At 43.6% G+C, this 20620-nt stretch overlaps 1 protein-coding gene and 1 pseudogene across 3 annotated transcripts in view; both read left to right on the forward strand.

Annotated features, from left to right (window-relative positions):
* WLS (Wnt ligand secretion mediator) overlaps positions 1-20620 on the forward strand; it is a 134066-nt gene that overhangs the window by 50430 nt on the left and 63016 nt on the right. The gene's annotated exons all lie outside the window — the stretch shown is intronic.
* On the forward strand, positions 5940-20417 carry LOC134729635 (C-terminal-binding protein 2-like; annotated as a pseudogene).

The following is a 20620-nucleotide window of genomic DNA, read 5'->3' on the forward strand; positions in this document are numbered from 1 at the left end:
TGGTCAATTTAACATTGTTGAGTAGATTGTGTTAAATTAGTCTCTAGTCTTAACAAAACACTCTTCTATGGTGTTGAATAATTTGCAGAAATTGTTACTAAACATCAGCTGTTTTATTTTAGCTTGGAGTGCTGAAAGGAATACTAGAGGGCTGCTGGTCTAATAATCATCAACCAAGCAGTTTAGACTGGAGTGTAAGGGCTAAGAGAACCCCTTGATACTCTACATTAAATTTCAGTGGTATTTGCTTATATGCATTTTTGAAGTAAGAGTGTTTGTGGTTCTTGTCAGGTTTGCAAATGGGTGGTTGACCCAAGTTAAAGCACTAATCCTTTAATTTAGCAGCTGGAGAAAGCTTGAACTCTGTGGTACTTGCCCACGGTGGCACAGCTGGCTGGAGCCAGGGCAGGATCTCCTCGTTGTACATCAGTGGTGTAGATAGGTAGATGGTACCTAACAACACGTGCACCACCCCATACAGGTGAGTCAGCCTTCTACCAAACGGCGGACTCTAAGATCCTTGCACAGAAGATGCACTGGTCTTTCTAAAATGATATATTTTCAATTTTTAAAAACCTCCCAATCAGTATTTCAGGGAATGAAGTGCAGTCTAGAATCTAGACTAGGTGGTAGGCTGGCCCTGTTTATAGTGCCACAGCTGCAGATCACCTACGTGTCTCATTTCTTGCTCTGAGTTTAGAATATAAATGAGGATATTCTCTTTGCATCCATACAAGTATATCCTGATTACTAAAATAAAAACCTGGTGACATCATTGACTAATGTGAAGAGCAGAGAAGCCAGAAGCAGCACATCCCATAATGGTGCCCCCAATGTATAGAAGGTATTTTTTTGTTTTCACCTCCTCTTCTAACTGGGTCTTTCAGTATTTAAATGCCAGCTGGTCATAACATAGCTATTGTGAGGTTCTTTTATGGGGAATTCACACCTTTATCTTGGTTAACTTAAAAAAATTAAGATTATTTTCTGGATTATATTTTTCTAAGCAAAAGGAAGTTAAATGAGAGCAAGGCAGAATTCTGCTTGCAAAAGTGCTAGGGACTCTACGTTGGAAAAAACCATTTTCCCCAACCCTACCTATTTCTACACACTGATGCTAGAAACAGTTCCAGATCCTCTTTTGCTTTAGTGAGTTATTAGTAATGGTGTTAGTAGAGAGATAGTAGTAATTCTTTATAGGAAGAAAAGGTTCTGGCTTTGTTGTATTGGTCCAGGTTGTTTGCTAAAATAATTGCATAGTGAATCTATCTCTCTTGTGTTGGGGTGATCAGACCCAACACAAGGTTGTGGGGGTGACAAAGTCCAGCAGAGTCAAAGGATTGAGAAAAAGACAGTTTGAGAGAGAAAGTTGGGACACCAGGGGCCATCACTAGTGTACAGAGGCTGCGAAGGCCCCGAGCTCTGGGAGCCCACACTATTTATTGGTAATCCAACAAAGAAACAGGTGGTGAAAATGTGGAGGTCAAAAGAGCAGGCGCATGATCTACAGCTGTGATGGTTTAGCATTTATATGGAACATGTTCTGCTACTTGAGATAATGGGAATAGGAGCCTAGGAGCCTATGAGGGCTAGAAGTAAGGAACCAGCAAGTCTAGACACATTCCCGAAGACATTATGCAAGCCCTGCCTCAGTTTCCCTCCCAACACTCAGCTTTTCCTCAACATCTTGCTTTGCCCATTATTCATATTTTGACTAGAAAGAAAAGCCCAGGCTTGACCTAACAAGCAAGATTATGCCTTCATTAAAGGTAAGGCTTGGGAGAAGATTACAAATATTTCAGTTTAGTATCTTAAGTTGCTGTCACATGGAAAAGAGTTCTAATAGCTGAAGTTGTTTGCCAATGAAAAGGTTGCCTCTACTAGTAGTGAGCAGCCTGTTACTGGTAGTGGTCAAGCAGAAGATGGTTGGTAAGGATCATAAGGATGGCCACAGTGATAGCTGGCATGGGGCAGTGCTTTCTTTGCAAAGTACCATCGCACTAGAGATGCTGTTGCTTGTCTTTGTTGCCAGTCATTTGCTTGGCCTGAACTTGGCCTTAACTTCCCCCTCCCTCAGCATGTTCCACCACCTCTACTGAATGGGCAACTGGCCATATGATCAGTCCCCAAGCCATAACTGATCAGACTAGCAGTGGTCCCTTGGCCAAAGGGGAAATAATCAAATTCTCTCTTATAAGAAATTGCGTTTCAGTAATTCGAGATCTACCTTTATTAGCACTTAAACTGAAAAGCCATGAGAACCACCTGGGCAGTCATCATTCTACACGTGCACAGAGAAGCCGTGATTGTTGACTGGCAGAGTGGGAAGACCAGATGCAAAGACGAAATGGAGATGAAGACTATTAGTATAATTACAATAGACTATAAGAGTTGACTTTGCTCCTGACAGCTTTCTATTCCTGGTTTCAGACCCTCCAGCTTCTCAGCATTTTCTGCCCTTGATTTTCCTAAAGCACTGCTGTATCCCTCCAGCTGATTTCTGGTTAAGTTAGTGGGGGTGAAGTCCTGTTACTTGCAAACAAATGTTCGCTAATTAAGACAACGTTTATTTCATCTGATCATCGGAACAATTGTATCTGGCAGAGTGAGGACACTGAGGATGACAGAGTTTACATGATTTGCCAGTCTCCCAGCTGGGAAGTCGAGAGGCTATGAGTGTACATGATGTTAGGACTCCAGTGCCTTGATCCCACCGTGAGTCTATTGACAGGGCTATGGAGTGCTTCCTGTTCTGAGTGGGAAATTATACTAGATGACCCCTAAGGTCCCATCTACTCTAACTGTCTGAAGTTGAGAGTCCATGACTCACTTAAGATTCTCTGGCTTTATAAAAAATCTCATTGGTATCCTTTGGCTTTGTAAATAGATGACTTCAGAGACCCTCAAGTGAAAACCATTCTAGAAGATAGTGCTCAGTCAAGACAGATGCTCTTGTTAGAGGGTGAGTTTAGTGTTGAAATGAGTGAATTTTCTTTTCTTTTGTTACATGCGACCTTGTGTTCATTTCTACTCCTTAGGTAGGCAGACAGGGTTGGTGTACTGGAAGTGTATTTTTAGTCTGACATTAAAAAATGTATCATAGACACCAACACAGGAAGCAGTTTTTAGGTGAGTCAGTGTATAAATAACCTCAAAGAGTTTCATGATGGGATGGTAGATCTTTCAGTTTAGCAGTTCAGTATCTGAAAACCCTTTCCCAATTTCATTCATTCATTCGATAGGCATTATTGGGACTTGTACTACATGCTAGCATTTTGCTCAGGATTTAAGAAATAAAGATAAGTCCTTATTCTTCATAATACAATTTCAGAAACCATCATAACCCTCTTTTGTTTAGTTTTCTCTTTTCTTTTCTTTTTTTTTTTTTTGAAACACAGTCTCGATCTGTTGCTTAGGCTGGAGTGCAGTGGCGTGATCTTGGCTCACCGCAACCTCCGCCTCCCGGGTTCAAGTGATTCTCCCGTCTCAGCCTCCTGAGTAGCTGGGATTACAGGCGTGTGCCACCACGCCCAGCTAATTTTGTATTTTTAGTAGAGATGGGGTTTCACAATGTTAGTCAGGCTGGTCTCAAACTCCTGACCTTGTGATCTGCCCACCTCGGCCTCCCAAAGTCCCAAAGTGCTGGGATTACAGGCGTAAGCCACCACTCCTGGCCTAAGAGTGAATTATTTAAAGGCAGGGACACTGTGTTGTTCATTGTTATATCCTTAGCACAATTCCAGGCACAGTAAATATTCCATGTGTACTCAAAATAATTAGGAGCTCACAGTCTAATTCATGGAGAGAGAATTAAAAAATTACACCAGTGTGTTCAGTGCATTAAGTACCCAAAGGAGTCCATAAACATAGAAGGGGAAATGATTAACTCACGGAAAAGGAAATGTTTTGATTGAGTCAAAGGTGGAGTTTTAAAGACGTTGGAATCTGTGATCACTTACAATGTGAAGGCAAAGAAACAGTCCAAGGGCAGTCTTATTTTTTTCTAGAAAGTGAAAGAGCTTGGAGAGACAACTCCAGCACTGGGTTAAGTACCTTCAAGCCAGAGTGTTTGGGCTGAATCATAAATTATGAATGTTTGGCCTGCTGCTTATAAATTATGCGACCCTTGGCAAGGAAGTTTTTGAAACTTCCTTGTACTTCATTTTCCTCACTTATAAAATACAATAGTAGTACTACCTTTATAGGGTTGTTGTAAGGATTAAACTACAATAGTGTATGTGAGGCTTTTACATAGTAAGTGCTGGATACATATAGTAAATGCTCAATATAAGTGAATAGTTGGCTGGGCGCAGTGGCTCACACCTGTAATCCCAGCACTTTGGGAGGCCCAGGCGGGCAGATCGCTTGATCCCAGGAGGTCGAGACCAGCCTGAGCAACATGGTGAAACCCTGTCTCTACAAAAAATACAAAAATTATCAGGATGTGGTGGTATGCCCCTGTAGTCCCAGCTGCTTGGGAGGCTGAGATAGGAGGACTGCTTGGGCCCAGAAGGTTGCGCCACTGCCCTCCTGCCTGGTTGAGATTCTGTCTCTAAATAAATAAATAAGAGTGAGTAGTTATTATTCTTGGACTTGAATAGAAAGGAGGAATTGTGTTCCAGAGAGAGCGTAGAAGCCCAGAAGCATAGGTGGCAGGGCTGAGTGTTCAGAAAAAGGACCCCGTCCGTGGATGTTAGCCACAGGCCTTTCATTACTTCCGGACGGTGGTTATTAACTTCAGGTCAAGGACTTTAACCTTGGGAGACAAATATGCATAGACCCCATTTGCACATTTAGTATTCATATTTCAATGGAAGCCCTGAAGCTCACCCATGGAATTCAGAGGTTTATGAATCCCGATGAGGGTACGCCCCATGAGTACAAAAATGCATGCTGATCAGCACTGAAGCAATTGGAGAAAGTCCTAAAATAGAAGATGTGGAAAATTCTTAGCATCCTTAGGAGAATGTGCCCACAGGCATGATTTAATTATATTTGACTATAAACATAGCAACATGTAAATTAAAATATTTTGAAATGGAAGAATATTAAGATGGGAGCAGAGGTGTATGGGAGACAACCTCTTGGAGTGGAAGAGTGGTAAGAAAAGATCAGGACAAGAGTTAGCAATGGGAACATTCTTTTGGATGAAGGTAACTCAGCAAAGGCATTAGGTATAGAGAAGGAAACGTTGATTATGCATCTCCTATGCAGGCTCAATGCTAGATGTTCAAGGTTAAATCTCTACTGTCCTCTGTGAGGCTGTTACTGGAGAAAAAGTTTTAAATTTAAACAAGTATGAAATTATGGAAGTTAAGTGACTTCTTCAAAGTGATTTCTAGGTGAGAAAGTGAGGACTAAGACCATATTTTTCTATCATGAAATGCTCTGAAATAACATGTGCAAAGGACGGTAAGCCCATTTGTTGGGCTGTAGAAAAGTGTCCATATTAGAGAAAAAAGATGAGCTGCTGAAAGACAGAGGGGCTGGTAGGTGAGTTGCCTTGATGACCAGCTAAGAAATTTGGAGTTTGTTCCTTAAGAAAAGGAATTGAACATCACGTCTCTAGTGCTGAAATAAAATGTGGAATTCAGGATTTGAGACTCGTAGCTTGTCCTTTGAATTATACAGCGGCTGAAAATCGTGTTTCTTTTTTTGCCATCTGGACTTCTCACTTGGTGGTTTTCCCAACGGGAGGGCATCTGTGAACCTTTTAATGGGAGAAGTCGTCAAGCTGGGTTAGGGCTGTGCTCCCAGGGCTGGCTTCCGAGGCAGGTAAAATCTGACTCCCTTTTGCTTTTCAGCTACAGACACAGCCATTGCTGCCACCACCAGCTGGGTGACTCGGAATCTAGGGGTTGCCAGTAATTGTGGGTTTAAGTCACAGAGGAAAAAGATAAGAGGAGAGCCAGGCTGGTTTTTCCACAATTAAATGTTGCCTCTCAGGCTTCTCTGTTGGCAGGAATCCAAGAGGTCAGGAACCACCAGCCATATTATTTTTGTCCCTGGCTGCCTGCTCTCATTTGTATCCCCTCCTCATTCATGGGAACGAAGAAAAGGTGGGTTGGAAATAAAAAAGCTTGTTCTAGCCTACTTTTTCCTTTACGAAACTTGTCAGAAACAAAGCTTTCCTGTGAAACAGACGGGATCCCTTCTAGTAGCTGGCTTTTCCTGCAAGCGTTTTCTGTCTCTTCTTTTCTTTCTGCTGGCAGCACAAATGTATTTTCCGGGTTAGGGGTGTTACCATTGTTGAAATCTACTTTTCTCCTTGTATAGTCATGCTGGTATGTGGTGTTATTTCTCAAGCACTGCCCTGTAGTCTGGTTCTCTGGTATTTTTGTATTTGTTAATTGTTTAACTCTTCCATTAGTCAAACTCAAGTTGTTATCCTTTGTCACTCAAACTCCATTATAAGTGCCCCGAGGACAGGCATGGTTTTATAGTTCTTTGTTTTGGCCTCAGTGCCTTAATATAGAAGGCAGTAAACAGCTGGGGGTGTTTTAGATTTCTACATTCATGAAATATTAGAACTAGAAAGGATCTTAGTAAGCCTATGATCCAACTGTAGTATTTCATGAAATAATACATTATGTAAAGTGACTTACTCAAATTGTATGGCTAAATAGTGGCCTTTTTAGAGCAAGAAGCGGGTCTCCTAACTTTCCTACCCCATGACTGAGAGACATAAGGGGAAAGTACTTGAGCTGCTGAGTCAGGCAAACCTGGGTTCTCATTTTGCCTCCCTCTCACGTTGGTAGCATGGCCATGGGCCTCAGTTTCCTCACTTTGAAATTGCCTGTGCTGGTTTCCATCTGGCTGGCATCTGCATGGGTGAAAATGTCTACACATAGTAGGCAGTAAAAAATGTGAGCTCTTAGGAATCATTGTTTTATTTCTTTTAAAAATACTTCATTTATAAGAAAACATATTTCTGAGATCTTTTCAGCATCAGAAAATGGTGCCCGATTGCTCTTGGTGAGAAGAACTTTGGAGGGAGAACAGGCCAGTAGGCCTCTTTGATGGAGATTCAGCCTAGAATGAGCTAGAAATAGAAATTAGTTCCACCTACAGGACATAAAGCTCATGGATGTAATGCCTTTTCCTTTTCCCAGTTGTCCCTCCATATAAGGGAGTTTGGGTTGATTAACTCAGCAGTTAGTAACACAGCCCTTATCTTACTCACACTCAGAAGAGGATGTGGAGTAGTGGAGGAGGTCACCAGGCCAACAGGCCCAACTTGCTTCCTACATGATAGGAACATCAATGGTCATAAACCATTTGATGAGATAGGAGAAGCCAAGGGCTGAGGAAGGAGATGGCATTCGGGGCAGGTGTGTGGCGTGATGCATGTAGAGACCAACGCAACAGTGCTAGCATGACCTGAAAGGAAAGAGAAATGATTTTAAGGGAAAGGCTGAGGGCGATGGCTGGAGAAGAAGAGCAGAAAGGGAGTCCAGCTTAACACTCTTGTGTTGTGGGTGGCTTTTATTGAGGGAGGAGCAGCAGAGTTCTTCCGCGGCTCCACCAAGGGTTATGGTTTTCCATTATGCTTCCCATTCTCTCACACACACATATGCTTCATCCACCTTCTTTATAGTATTATGAATCTGTCCATTATCTGGAACCCCGGGTGGCAGTAGAATATTGTCCCACTGTCTCCTGGAGCCCAACTCGAGGAATGTCCTGGCTGATTGATCAAGGGAAGGACCTTATCTTCAAATAGAACCCCAAAGCTGAGTGCAATAATTCCCCACATAAGCCGTATGAAACAAATACTCCGTGTGAATAACACTGGCCTGACTCCAGCAATAACACAGCTGTTGAAACAGCTTAGTCACCAGGGCGATGGAGGTATGCAGTGAGGGAATGTTGGGGTGCCATGATCTGACATTTAGCTGGCTGGCAGCAGCGCTGAGAGCCAACATGGAGCTGCGGGAGAGCTGCAGAGAGAATCTGCTACCCGTCCACAGGCATTATTCCCTTGTTTCTTTTGAAGCCCAACCATAATCCCTTCCCTGGGCAAGGCAGACTGAGGAGGAAAACGGAAAACATTTTAGGACTGAAGGGAGGGAAAGAAATGGTTTGCTTCTTTTAGACACCTGGTTTCTGCCCCTTAATGATGCATGTTTATTTCCTGGATAACTTTTTTTTAAATGCCCCAGGCTAGGCAGAGTATAATTTAGATATGGCAAAGGGGGAAAAAACTCATTTATTTGTCTTGCCTAGAAAAACGTCATGACTCTTCTTAGCTTACTTGTGTCCAGGGGATGTATGAAGAAGTCAGCAGGGAAAGTCCTGGCCCTGCTGCCTAATATTGCCTGAATCTCTGTAGCAGTTCATCTGCCAGAGCTCTTGTCTGAAGGACTCTGGGTAGATCTGGGCAAAATACTTAGCTGGTTTCGTCAGGATTTTGGGAGGACTAATAAATTGCCATGGAGCGACCCCATCCCTCTTCCAGCTCTTTGAAGAACTGACCTGTGTGTTTTCTCTTTATCCTGGACTCCCTCTGCACTGTTTGTTTTGGAAGTTGTTAAGTTAAATTAGCCATCCCTTTCCTTTCCTGGTTACTGTATGACAATGCAGCTGTCAGTCTGTGAACTCTGCCATCATCTATTTTTAGACACAGTGTGAATGAAGCTCTCTTCTCTAATTGCATTCAGAGAGAGAGAGAGAGAGGGGCACGCAGGTAGATTTTCACAACGATCAAATCAGCTATTCTAAATGCTCTGTGTACTGACAGTGTCCTGGAGAGAAAGCAAAGAAACCCACTGTGTGTTTTCCTCACTTGGCTGTCAGGTTTGTTTTCTTTCCACATGGATGTTGATGATGGTCAAATAGGAAAGTGCTGTTGCCACATTTGCTTTCCAGTGTTTTAACACTTGCTAACTTAGATGGTTCTGAGTTCTCTAGCTTTGTTAGCGAAAGATTGGTTCATCATTGGGTTCAGATTCTTTGGTAAACAAATTCCTTAGAAAATATCCTCCTGGCAGTATTTTCCACAAGGTTAAATCGTCTTAAGCACACTGAGAACTGTGTTAGCAGTGGGCCTCAGTTTCCTTAGGATGTCTCTTTGTCTACCTGCCCCCCCATCCCAGTCCGTCTTCCGCACAGCTGCCAGAATCTCCTTCTTTGCTTTAACATCCTCTAATCAAAATGCTGCAGCACTCAGGGCAAGCTTCTTCCCTTTGTCATCAGACCCTTCCTGTTGTCTAGCCTTCCCTGTTCCCTCCAGTCCCTCTCACATTCCCTGCCATATTGAATTAGTTGCTTTCCCTGACTGCACCCTGCTATTTTGTGCTTATGTGACTTTTTATACATGGGGCTTCCTCTGCCTGTAATGCCTTTTCCTATCTCGCTGCCTAGTGAACTCCTATTCTGCAATTCATTGGTAAATATCACCTCTTCTCAGTAGGGTGAGCCAGAAGATTGTGTCTTCTGTGCTACAATTCTTGACCTACTCAGAACTCTTGATCTTTTTGTGCTGACTGTATACTTCATATATACTTCTAATGCAGTACAAACTGCATGGAATTATACTTATTTATATACCTGCCTTCACCACTTTACTGTAAACAATTTGAGGGCAATGACTTTGCCTTATATGCCTTTTTATCCCTACTCTTTTTTTTATAGAAGAAGTTTAATTGTTTCACTCTTTATAGACATATATAAACATACATTTTTATGTTTATATACATGTATATAGTTCCAAATCCTATTTCTATATAAGATTTGTATTTATTTATATATAGGATTTGGAACTTCTCTGAGTATTTTTTTTTAAATTATACTTTAAGTTCTGGGATACATGTGCAGAATGTGCAGGTTTGTTACATAGGTATACATATGCCATGGTGGTTTGCTGTACCCATCAACCAGTCATCTACATTAGGTATTTCTCCTAATACTATCCCTCCCCCATCCTCCCACCCCTCAACAGGCCCTGGTGTGATGTTCCCCTCCCTGTGTCCATGTGTTCTCATTGTTCAACTCCCACTTATGAGTGAGAACATGTGGTATTTGGTTTTCTGTTCCTGTGTTAGTTTGCTGAGAATGATGGTTTCCAGCTTCATCCATGTCCCTAAAAAGGACATGAACTCATCTTTTTTATGGCTGCATAGTATTCCATGGTGTATATGTGGCACATTTTCTTTATCCAGTCTATCATTGTTGGACATTTGAGTTGGTTCCAAGTCTTTGCTATTGTGAATAGTGCCACAATAAACATACATGTGCATGTGTCTTTATAGTAGAATGATTTGTAATCCTTTGGGTATATACCCAGTAATGGGATTGCTGGTTCAAATGGTATTTCTGGTTCTAGATCCTTGAGGAATCGCCACACTGTCTTCTACAATGGTTGAACTAATTTACACTCCTACCAACAGTGTAAAAGTGTTCCTATTTCTCCACATCCTCTCCAGCATCTGTTGTCTCCTGACTTTTCAATGATCACCATTCTAACTGGCATGAGATGGTATCTCACTGTGGTTTTGATTTGCATTTCTCTGATGACCAGTGATGATGAGCTTTTTTTCACATGTTTGTTGGCTGCATTAGAGTCTTCTTTTGAGAAGTGGCTGTTCATATCCTTCACCCACTTTTTGATGGGGCTTTTTGGTTTTTTTCTTGTAAATTTAAATTCCTTGTAGATTCTGGTTATTAGCCCTTTGCCAGATGGATAGACTGCAAAAATTTTCTCCCATTCTGTAGGTTGCCTATTTACTCTGATGATAGTTTCTTTTGCTGTGCAGAAGCTGTTTAGTTTAATTAGATCCCATTTGTCAATTTTGGCTTTTGTTGCCATTGCTTTTGGTGTTTTAGTCATGAAGTCTTTGCCCATGCCTATGTCCTGAATGGTATTGCCTAGGTTGTCTTCTAGGGTTTTTATGGTTTTAGGCTTTACATCCAATCTTGTGTGAGGACACCAGAAGGTGCTCAAAAATATTTGGTGGAAACAAAAATAGAGTTGGATGGTCCATCTAGCACCAGGGATTTCAGGGGTGTGTGTGCAGGGGTTTGGGGGAAGTAGAAGTAAAAAGGCAGGCGATGGAGAAAGAAAGTATGAATGTCACCAAAATATAGAGCAAACCACTTGTTTGATGGTAGAGTGACAGGAAATTTAGGTTTGTAAGAGTTATTTGGAGAAAGAAGGATGATAATCATTAATTTGGTAAATATTCAGTGAATATCTATTGTGCAAAGACATGAGTGATATAACTGTGAACAAAACTGAGTCAGTCCCTGGCTTTTAGGAACCCAGCCTAAATAGGAGATGGGTAGGGAGAGAGATGGGGATAAGTAGTCAGGAGAAGCACCATGGAGAATAAGTGTCATAAGTGTCATATTGCTGGGTGAACAAGGTACTGTGGGAGCAAGGGGGGGGGTGCCATATTGAGTTTGGGTGAGTAAAAGAAGGCAAGAGTAAATCTGGGGGGAATTCCAGAAGATGAGTAGGAGTCTGGCACGAGCGGGGATGCCAAGCACTGTCTGCAGCCCAGATAAAGAAGCCTTTTGTAATTCACCGTCTCAAAGGAGGCATCTCTTCATAAAATTTGGTGTGATTATGGGGACCCTGAGTACAGCAGGTGTAGATAACCTTGAGTACTAGCCTTGAAATAGCAGCCAGCGGCCGAGCGCGGTGGCTCACACCTGTAATCCCAACACTTTGAGAGTCCGAGGTGGGTGGATCACCTGAGGTTGGGAGTTCAAGACCAGCCTGACCAACATGGAGAAACCCCGTCTCTACTAAAAATACAAAAAAATTAGCCGGGCATGGTGGCCCATGCTTGTAATCCCAGTTACTCAGGAGGCTGAGGCAGAAGAATCACTTGAACCCAGGAGGCGAAGGTTGCAGTGAGTGGAGATCGTGCCATTGCGCTCCAGCCTGGGCAACAAGAGCGAAACTCCATCTCAAAAAAAAACAAAAAACAAAAAACAAAAAAAGAAAAGAAAAAAAGAAATAGTAGCCAGCATTGATTGAGTGCTTACTATATGCCAGGCCTGTGCTGACTGCTTGGCACCCGTTATCTCATTTACTCCTCACAGTGCTAGGAGAAGGGCATTACCATTACCATTATTCTCATCTTACAGATAGAGACATTTAGTGACTCCCAACATTGCATAGGCACCAAGTAGCTAAGGTGGGCTGTGGTCCCAGCCTGTCTGTCTCCAAAGCTGAGCTCTTACTCATCTTCCAAGGCTGGAGAGGAGAGGGGCTGTATTTGAAGTGGCCAACCTAGGTAGAAGGGGTAGTGAACGTTCACAGAACTAGAACCTAGGCTGCTACATAACATCTTAGCCAATTATGCCATTTAAGGAGTTTTAATATCACACTGAAGACAATATAAAGGCATTGAAAGTGTTTTAGAAATCATTTCTGTAGCAGGAAGTGTGAAAATTAGGAACAGGGCAGGTGGTTTAGTCATGGAGGCTGGAGATAATGATGGCCTGAACAAGCGGCATATCAGTGAGGAGAGGAGGCTAAATCTGAAAGATACCTAGTAGAGTTGACCAAATTTGGTGGTTTGCATTTCTAAACCATGAAAGAGGAGAGACTGGTGAAAAGTGAACATGCAAATTCAAATATCAAGAGGGAAATCTGAACTGGAGAGGGTGACTTGCATCCCAGGAGCAGATGAAATCCTTCAGGGTGAACGTGTTGAGTTAGATGAGGAAAGAGCTACTCTCCGACCTGGTGAACAATAGATATGGTTTTTTTCTATATTCGGTGGTACTTCAGATTCATTTATTTAAAAAAATTGATGTCTCCACTTACTTTTTCAGTGGTATAGCATTTAAGCACTAGTAGCCTTGGCTGCAATAGGGGTAAGTGGATGTTTTCTAACTGCACATCACTTTGAAGAGAACCTAATGTGAGCACCATTCTCCCTTGTCCTCGTCATGTTCCATAGACAGATATGTGACTTCAACCAGATGATAATGCATCAGAATACAGCAAGGAACCAGTTTTGCAATGCTTAGAAATATGTTTTCTTACATGTGGAAGATAATTCTCTGCAATTCAAATGCTTGATTTGATGAGGAAAGACGAGAAGCAATGTGAACTAAACTGTTAGGCTGGTTTGCAAAATAATTGTACTCATTCATTTTTATAACCACTCACACCCAGGCCTGTAGGGCATCTTAAGAAAACCACCAGGGCCAAATTTGTAATTAGCTGAGTCCATTTTTGCCAGACCTAACCATGTATAGGACAGGGTTGGTTTTGTTATTTCCTTAATTGAAAGCGTCAAGAAAAATTCAAGCCAGGTCAGAGAGTTTTTTATTGGGGAAGGAATGCTGGCATAAATAACTCCAGATTATATGTCTGCCAGAGGCTGGGAGGAGATTTGTCTCTGTGGCCTCTTTCTGAGGTTACCCAAACAAACTCTGGTGACTGGCAGCTCCCCTATGTAATGTGGGAATGCACACGAGCATTGAAACCTCTTTAATTTTTTTCCCAGGGCAAAGGCCCAGGAAAGTCAAAGTGTCTCTAGGAACCTAAAAGCTTTTGACAACCATATAATCATTCTTGATTTCCTCTAATATATCTTGTCCTCTCCTTTTTACCCTTTTATTCCAGTTAATAGGTCAACAATATAACCCAGCCACCCTGGGACTAGATGGAGAAGGAACTGGTATTGGTTAACAGCCTTAGGGAGTAGTTCCCACTGTTTCCATACTGCAAAGGTGGAAACTGAGACTTATTCAAGGTTGTTCAGGTGGGAAGTCATAAAAGGAGAATTCAAAATCACATCCATTTGGTGCTCAATTTATACACTTTGTACTATCCTGGCTGGGAAATACCTGTTTCAAATATAGAAGGTGTAGAGCTTAGGTGAGAAGCATTCTGATGTCTTCCTCAATTAAGGTTCTAGTGGCCTTTTCATTGCTTTTCCTTCTCCCCACATTCCCACCCCAGGGACCATTCTTACATTACATTAAGCAGCTGCCCTAGATTTCTTGGGGACACTAGACCTCTTTCCTAGCGATTTCTAGCACCCCCCTCCCACCATTTCTGGCTTATAGAAGGTACTTGCTCTCCTCTCTGACTTTCCACTTGCCTGCAGAAAAACTGATTGGCTTTGCTTTTCTCAAGCAGGGCAGGGCAGTATAACTGGTATAGAGACAGACTTCCTAAGGATACAATTAGTTGATGCTTCCCAACATGGAAAGGCATGGCTCTTTCTGTCTGTGACCACACTTTGCAGTCTAGGTCTGCTCCTATGGAATCCTGGAGCATAGGGGAAACTGCCCCCATAACAGGATGGAAATAATAAGTGTAACAAACGACAGTGCCTTTCCACACTTCCCTTCCTCCTCTGAATGAATTCTCCACCCAACTAAAATATGTCTCCAAAGCTATTTGACAAATGTGAAGCTTGGCTAGCCCATAGGACCTATGGGCTTCTATACCAAAGCTGCTGCTATAGTATAGGTATGGAAAACCATGGATTTCAAATCTATAAATGCCCTATGCTGATACCTTACAACTGTACCCCCATGAAACTGATATAACCAGTGTCCTTGTTTTATAGGGAAAGTTCTAATGTAGTGCCAAATGTAGCTTAGCCTTCCTGCCATTCTCCCAGGGAGTTCAAATTGGATTCTTCGCCTTCATTATCTCTGGAGGGTGGAGGGGAAGTATTGCCCACGCAGTATCCCAGGAGTCATGAAACCAGTGTTTTATTAAATGCAACATCATCATTAATGCTGAACTTTATTTCCAAGTCCACTGGAGGCAGAAGAGAAAACAATTCAGGTAACCAGCTTCACAGTTTTACTGTGTTCCTCTGTCCAGTGCTTTCCTGTTTCTGGGTTTTGTGATCTAGGTTTGGATTAGGGATTCATAGTGGGAAGCTCCATGTTCCTGAAACCTGGTAATTATTTTGAATTAAGGATAAGTATAAGAGTTTCACTTCCCTAATAAAATGTCAACAACAATACCTTACCCTTCATGCTTTCTGCTCTGTCTTGAGCATTTTTCATGCAGCAACTAGTGTAATAATCATGAAATTCTAGGTGTTAAGTCTTATCCTAACAGGTAAGGAACCAGGTCTGCTAAGATTGACCTGTGCTACCTCATGTGTGCTATCTGTCTGGGGGTGAGGAGTGATATCACAGTCTAGTAAAGGTCACTTGAACAGGCCATTCTCCCTGTGATTTCTATTTTTTTATGTACATCATAAAAGATGGCAGGATGCTATGAGACTATTGGCTATGAAGCTCTAGGGTCCTGAGTCTGGTATTTCTAGGGTAGGGCTTTCTGAGTTATGGCGTCTTCACCTCATAAACAGGAATAACACCTCTGCTTCAGATTGCACAGGAAGTAAGGAGATGGTAACGTGAAGAGACGGCAGAACATGCTATAATTTTAACAGCCAATAATAGATGGCTTTAGAAAGCTTAGATTAGATAATTCCAGACATTCTTATGAGCCATACTTGCAGCCTCCCAGGAACATTGCCTGTTTCTCTCCTGTAGAAAGGTGGAAAGGTATTTAGTTTGTGTTGAGTGGCTCTTTGACCAAGTATGCTTGATTCAGCTGTTAGCTTCTTTTGAATTCTACTGTGTTTGTTTGTTTTCACCAACAAAGGTAGTAGAGTGCAGTGGGGCCCTTACGTGATCCAGACTTAAGCTCTGCTGTTTACTAGCCATATATTCTTGGGCAATTTATATAACGTCTTCGTCCCAGGATGGATGTGAGGCCTGAAGAAGGCTGGTGCATGTTAGCCTCTGATGAAGGAGAGTTGTTGCTATTATTAAAGACTTAGCATATTCATATTGTGTGACTGCTTTGAGGGGCTTCTTTTATCACAAGTTAGCCAGTTTTCTTTAAGCAATACCAAAAAAGTGATTTTATTTTAAGGCAATTTCAATGACTTTATACAAGTTCCTTAAGATCTGAGGGCATCACTTTACTCATTAATTAAAATAAAATATTCTGTCCACTTCGTGGAATTGTTGGGAACATTAAATGAGGTAATTTAAAGCACAGAAACCACAGGAGCTTAATATGGAGTAATTGTACATTAAAATACTGTGAACAATTTTCATTTTAAACCACATGTTTTAAAATAGTTTTTCCTTTGAGGATCCTCAACAGATTAGAATAACTTTTGAAGCTGGGACCAGGCAAGGAAGCAATCCTATCTAGCCTTGTCTCTGTGAGACACCTGCTCTGAACCAGGCCCACCACAAACATTTGTCTGGCTTGGGGAAACAGTATGAATGAAGGCATGCCTATCATGTGTCTAAATATTTAGAAGTGATAAATCAGGCCAGCAAACTGTTAAGCCAAGTACGTTGCATCCTCTGATGATGAGTTACTTGCATAATGAACAGGATGGCCAGGTTCGAATTGAGGACTCATGGACGACTTGGAATTCTGTGCCAAAATGTGACTGGCCAGGAAGTGTGGGCCCCTACACCCCTTTTCTCCCCACCTCTGGCTCCATCCCATAAAGAGAGGGGCCTTGCGTGCTTCTACATGGACACCCTAACCTCCGAGCTCGAGCTCTGTTCATATCTTCCAACAAATAGCAGCCTTTTCACTCCCACCCCCACCGAACATCCAAGAGTATACAGGTGGTTGTCTAGTTCTTCTTGGGAAGCCAGACCTGGAAAGAGGCCACACAGACCTTGGAAGTAAGATAAGAGTTCAGAGCTGTCTAGGCAGAATGTTCTGGAGTCTGACATCTCGGAGCGTGGTCTAGAAGTGAGGGGGTCTGTAGGCTCTGGGTATATATATCCCCTTCACTTGGGAGTCTTCTTGTCCTATAAAGAAGGGAACAGTTGACAGAGTGGGACCCTTTAAAAGTGTGGGGCCCAAACTTCAAAGGCCCCTCTTGCCTGTGTCTAAGGCTAGTGTTGCTCTGAACCCTATGGCTCCAAGGAGAACAACCTGTGAGTAATTTGTAACCTGTGTGTGAGCTGATGACATTTTTTACAGCTTTTCATATTTGTATTCTTGTGTTTCTCCAAGCACCCTTTTCAACACAGTTTAAAGTCCCAATTCCTACTCCCGGCGTTATAAGTAGGATGTACTTTATTGCCTAAGATTTGATTCCATGGGAGCTCTGACTGATTCTTTCTGTTGACCACTGAGGCTACTAAGTGGGGAGAAGTTGTAGCCAGCTTGGTCCCTGACCAAGGGGAGATACCAACTCTGAGCATTGTTTCTGCCAAGCTGGGAGTGGCACAGTTTCTTCTATAGACTCTTGCTCTTCTCCATCTCCAGCCCTGGGTCTACATATTCCCCTGGTGTCCTCAAGTCCAGAGTCTCTCCTTGGATCTTGCACAGATGGGAAGATGTGGGAGAACTGAGGTCCAGCAGTTTTGTGTGCAGACTTTGACCCAGTCACCCCATTGTCAGTGCCATGCTTTGTTCTGCCTTCTGCAACCCCTGGTACTTTCAAATTCTGAGTGGCTTCAGGTTCCTGCAGATATGTTGGCTCACTTTTCTAGAATATCCCCTCTATAGGAGTGTAGGCTGTGGCTGCCAGGAAACCCTACTTCATGTATTTTTTATGTTTTAAAAAAATTTTGAGGCCAGGCACAGTGGCTCACGCCTGTGATCCCAACACTTTGGGAAGCTGAGGCAGGCGGATCACCTGAGGTCAGGAGTTCAAGACCAGCCTGACCACCATGGATAAACCCTGACTCTGCTAAAAATACAAAATTAGCCAGGCATGGTGGTGCACGCCTGTAATCCCAGCTACTCAGGACGCTGAGGCAGGAGAATTGCTTGAACCCGGGAGGCAGAGGTTGCAGTGAGCCGAGATCATGCCATTGCACTCCAGCCTGGGTAACAAGAGCAAAACTCTGTCTTAAAAAAAAAAAATGAAATCTCTTGTCTGCTCATGTGTCTACAGTTAGTTTTTTCCCCTTGTGATTTAATATCTTTTGCTTTTCTTTTTACTGTCTTTGTCTTTATTTTGTGGAATTTCAGGAGGAAAACACAGTGGCTAATTCACTACGTTTAACTGAGGATAAAAATAGGAATAATAGAATAGTGGGTACTGATGTTCATCGAGGGTTTCCTCTATGTCAGAATGGCCTCAAATTCCTTCTTCCATGGATCATCTCTTCCTTTTCCGAGATTTCTTCTGAGAACCAGGGATCTGCCATGCTGCCATGTCAGCTTTAAGCCACCGTAGAAAAGCCCTGCTTTTCAGAGGGCAGTTATTCCTATCTGTTTCCCTTGTGACTTGTATGTGTTCAGGTTTAGTAAACATTTATTAAGCACCTACTGCATATGAGGCAGCATGCAGTGCTTTCACTAACTTGACTTTTAATCCTTGTCGCAGCCCTGGAGGAGGTGGGTATTACTTAGATGAGCAAACTCAGGTGCCTGGATACTGAGACTTCTTCAAGGCTGAATAGCCAGAGCCTAAAATTGTGCCCATTTTCATAACCCTAGTGGTGGCAGGATCTCCAGTCATTTTGGAAATGTGATTTGTGCTTTTTTTTTTTTTTTTCCTCATTAAGACTTCTCTGGAGGGGTCGGGTGGGGAGAGGGGGGTAGCGGAGGGAGGGAGAGGGAGTGGTGGGGAGCTGGAGAGATTAAGTTTTTGTGTTGTGTGTCCCTGTGTGCGAGCGTCATTTTAAGGTGGCTCGGGAGCGGCCCGGAGGAGCGAGGGACCGAAAAGGGAGCCATGCTGCGCTGAGGGGAGGCTGCACAGCTGCAGCCACCGCCACCGCCGCAGGGTGGGGTGGGAGGGGCGGGAGCCACAGCCACCGCGGCCTCCAGAGTGGGTGCCTTTTGCCGTGGACGCTGACCGTCCGGGACGAGGGTTTCATCACCTTAAATGGTTTTGAACCAATGAAGCTGTATTCCCTTAAAAAGACGGACAGCCCATCGTGTGAACTATAGATTTATAGTATACAGATTTATAGTGTGTACAGATTTATAGGGGGTTCATAGTGGCGTCATGCACGAAGACTCCTGCGAGTTCCCCTAAGTTCTTAGAGGACTGCTTTGCCTTTTGATCTGAGAGTTGCAAAGTTCCATAAAGTATGGCCCTTGTGGATAAGCACAAAGTCAAGAGACAGCTATTGGACAGAATTTGTGAAGGTATCCGCCCCCAGATCATGAACGGCCCCCTGCACTCCCGCCCCCTGGTGGCGCTGCTGGACGGCCGCGACTGCACTGTGGAGATGCCCATCCTGAAGGACCTGGCCACTGTGGCCTTCTGTGACGCGCAGTCCACGCAGGAAATCCACGAGAAGGTTCTAACGAAGCCATGGGTGCCATGATGTACCACACCATCATCCTCACCAGGGAGGACCTAGAAAAGTTTAAGGCCCCGAGAGTGATCGTGCAGATAGGCAGTGGCTACAATAACGTGGACATCAAGGCTGCCAGCGAGCTTGGAATTGCTGTGTGCAATATCCCGTCTGCAGCCGTGGAAGAGACACCGGACTCTACCATCTGCCACATCCTCAATCTGTACCAGAGGAACACATGGCTGTACCAAGCACTGCCGTGTAAGGCACACGGGTTCAGAGCATGGAGCAGAACCGCAAGTTGGCCTCGGGATCGGCCAGCATTCGTGGGGAAATGCTGGGCCTCATCGGCTTTGATGGCAGGGGGCAGGCGGTTGCAGTTCGAGCCAAGGCCTTTGGATTCAGCGTCATATTTTATGACCCCTACTTGCAGGATGGGATCGAGCGATCCCTGGGCGTGCAGAGGGTCTACACTCTGTAGGATTTGCTGTATCAGAGCGACAGCGTCTCCTTGCACTGCAATCTCAACGAACATAACCACCACCTCATCAGTGACTTTACCATAAAGCAGATGAGGCAGGGAGCATTCCTTGTGAACACACCCCATGGTGGCCTGGTGGACGAGAAAGCCTTAGCACAAGCTCTCAAGGAGGGCAGGATACGAGGGGCAGCCCTCTATGTGCGTGAGTCGGAGCCCTTTAGCTTTGCTCAGGGTCCGTTGAAAGATGCACCGAATCTTATCTGCACTCCTCACACTGCCTGGTACAGCAAGCAGGCGTCACTGGAGATGAGGGAGGCAGCTGCCACTGAGATCCGCCGAGCCATCACAGGTCACATCCCAGAAAGCTTAAGAAACTGTGTGAACAAGGAATTCTTTGTCACATCAGCGCCTTGGTCAGTAATAGACCAGCAAGCAATTCATCCTGAGCTCAATGGTGCCACATACAGATATCCGCCAGGCATCGTGGGCGTGGCTCCAGGAGGACTTCCTGCAGCCGTGGAAGGGATCATCCCTGGAGGCATCCCAGTGACTCACAACCTCCCAACAGTGGCACATCCTTCCCAGGCGCCCTCTCCCAACCAGCCCACAAAACACGGGGACAATCGAGAGCACTCCAACGAGCAATAGCAGAGAATGCCGGAAGGTAATCATTCAGATACATTTGGGACCAAGAGACAGTGAAAAATGATGAACTAAGAGAAAAAGAATATGATGGTCTTTGTAACTGATTCTGGACTTATGCATCATTGATGCTGCAGTGTTAAAACTACAAGAGCTAGAAAACTGAAGATGTCATCTGCTTACGGAAGCGCTGAAAGACTAGGATGTGATTTATTAATGACCAACTTCTGTTATTGTGTGTTAAGTTTTTCATCTGTGCATCAAATC

This window comes from Pan paniscus, chromosome 1, assembly GCF_029289425.2.
Source record: "Pan paniscus chromosome 1, NHGRI_mPanPan1-v2.0_pri, whole genome shotgun sequence".
NCBI classification, from domain to species: Eukaryota; Metazoa; Chordata; class Mammalia; order Primates; family Hominidae; genus Pan; species Pan paniscus.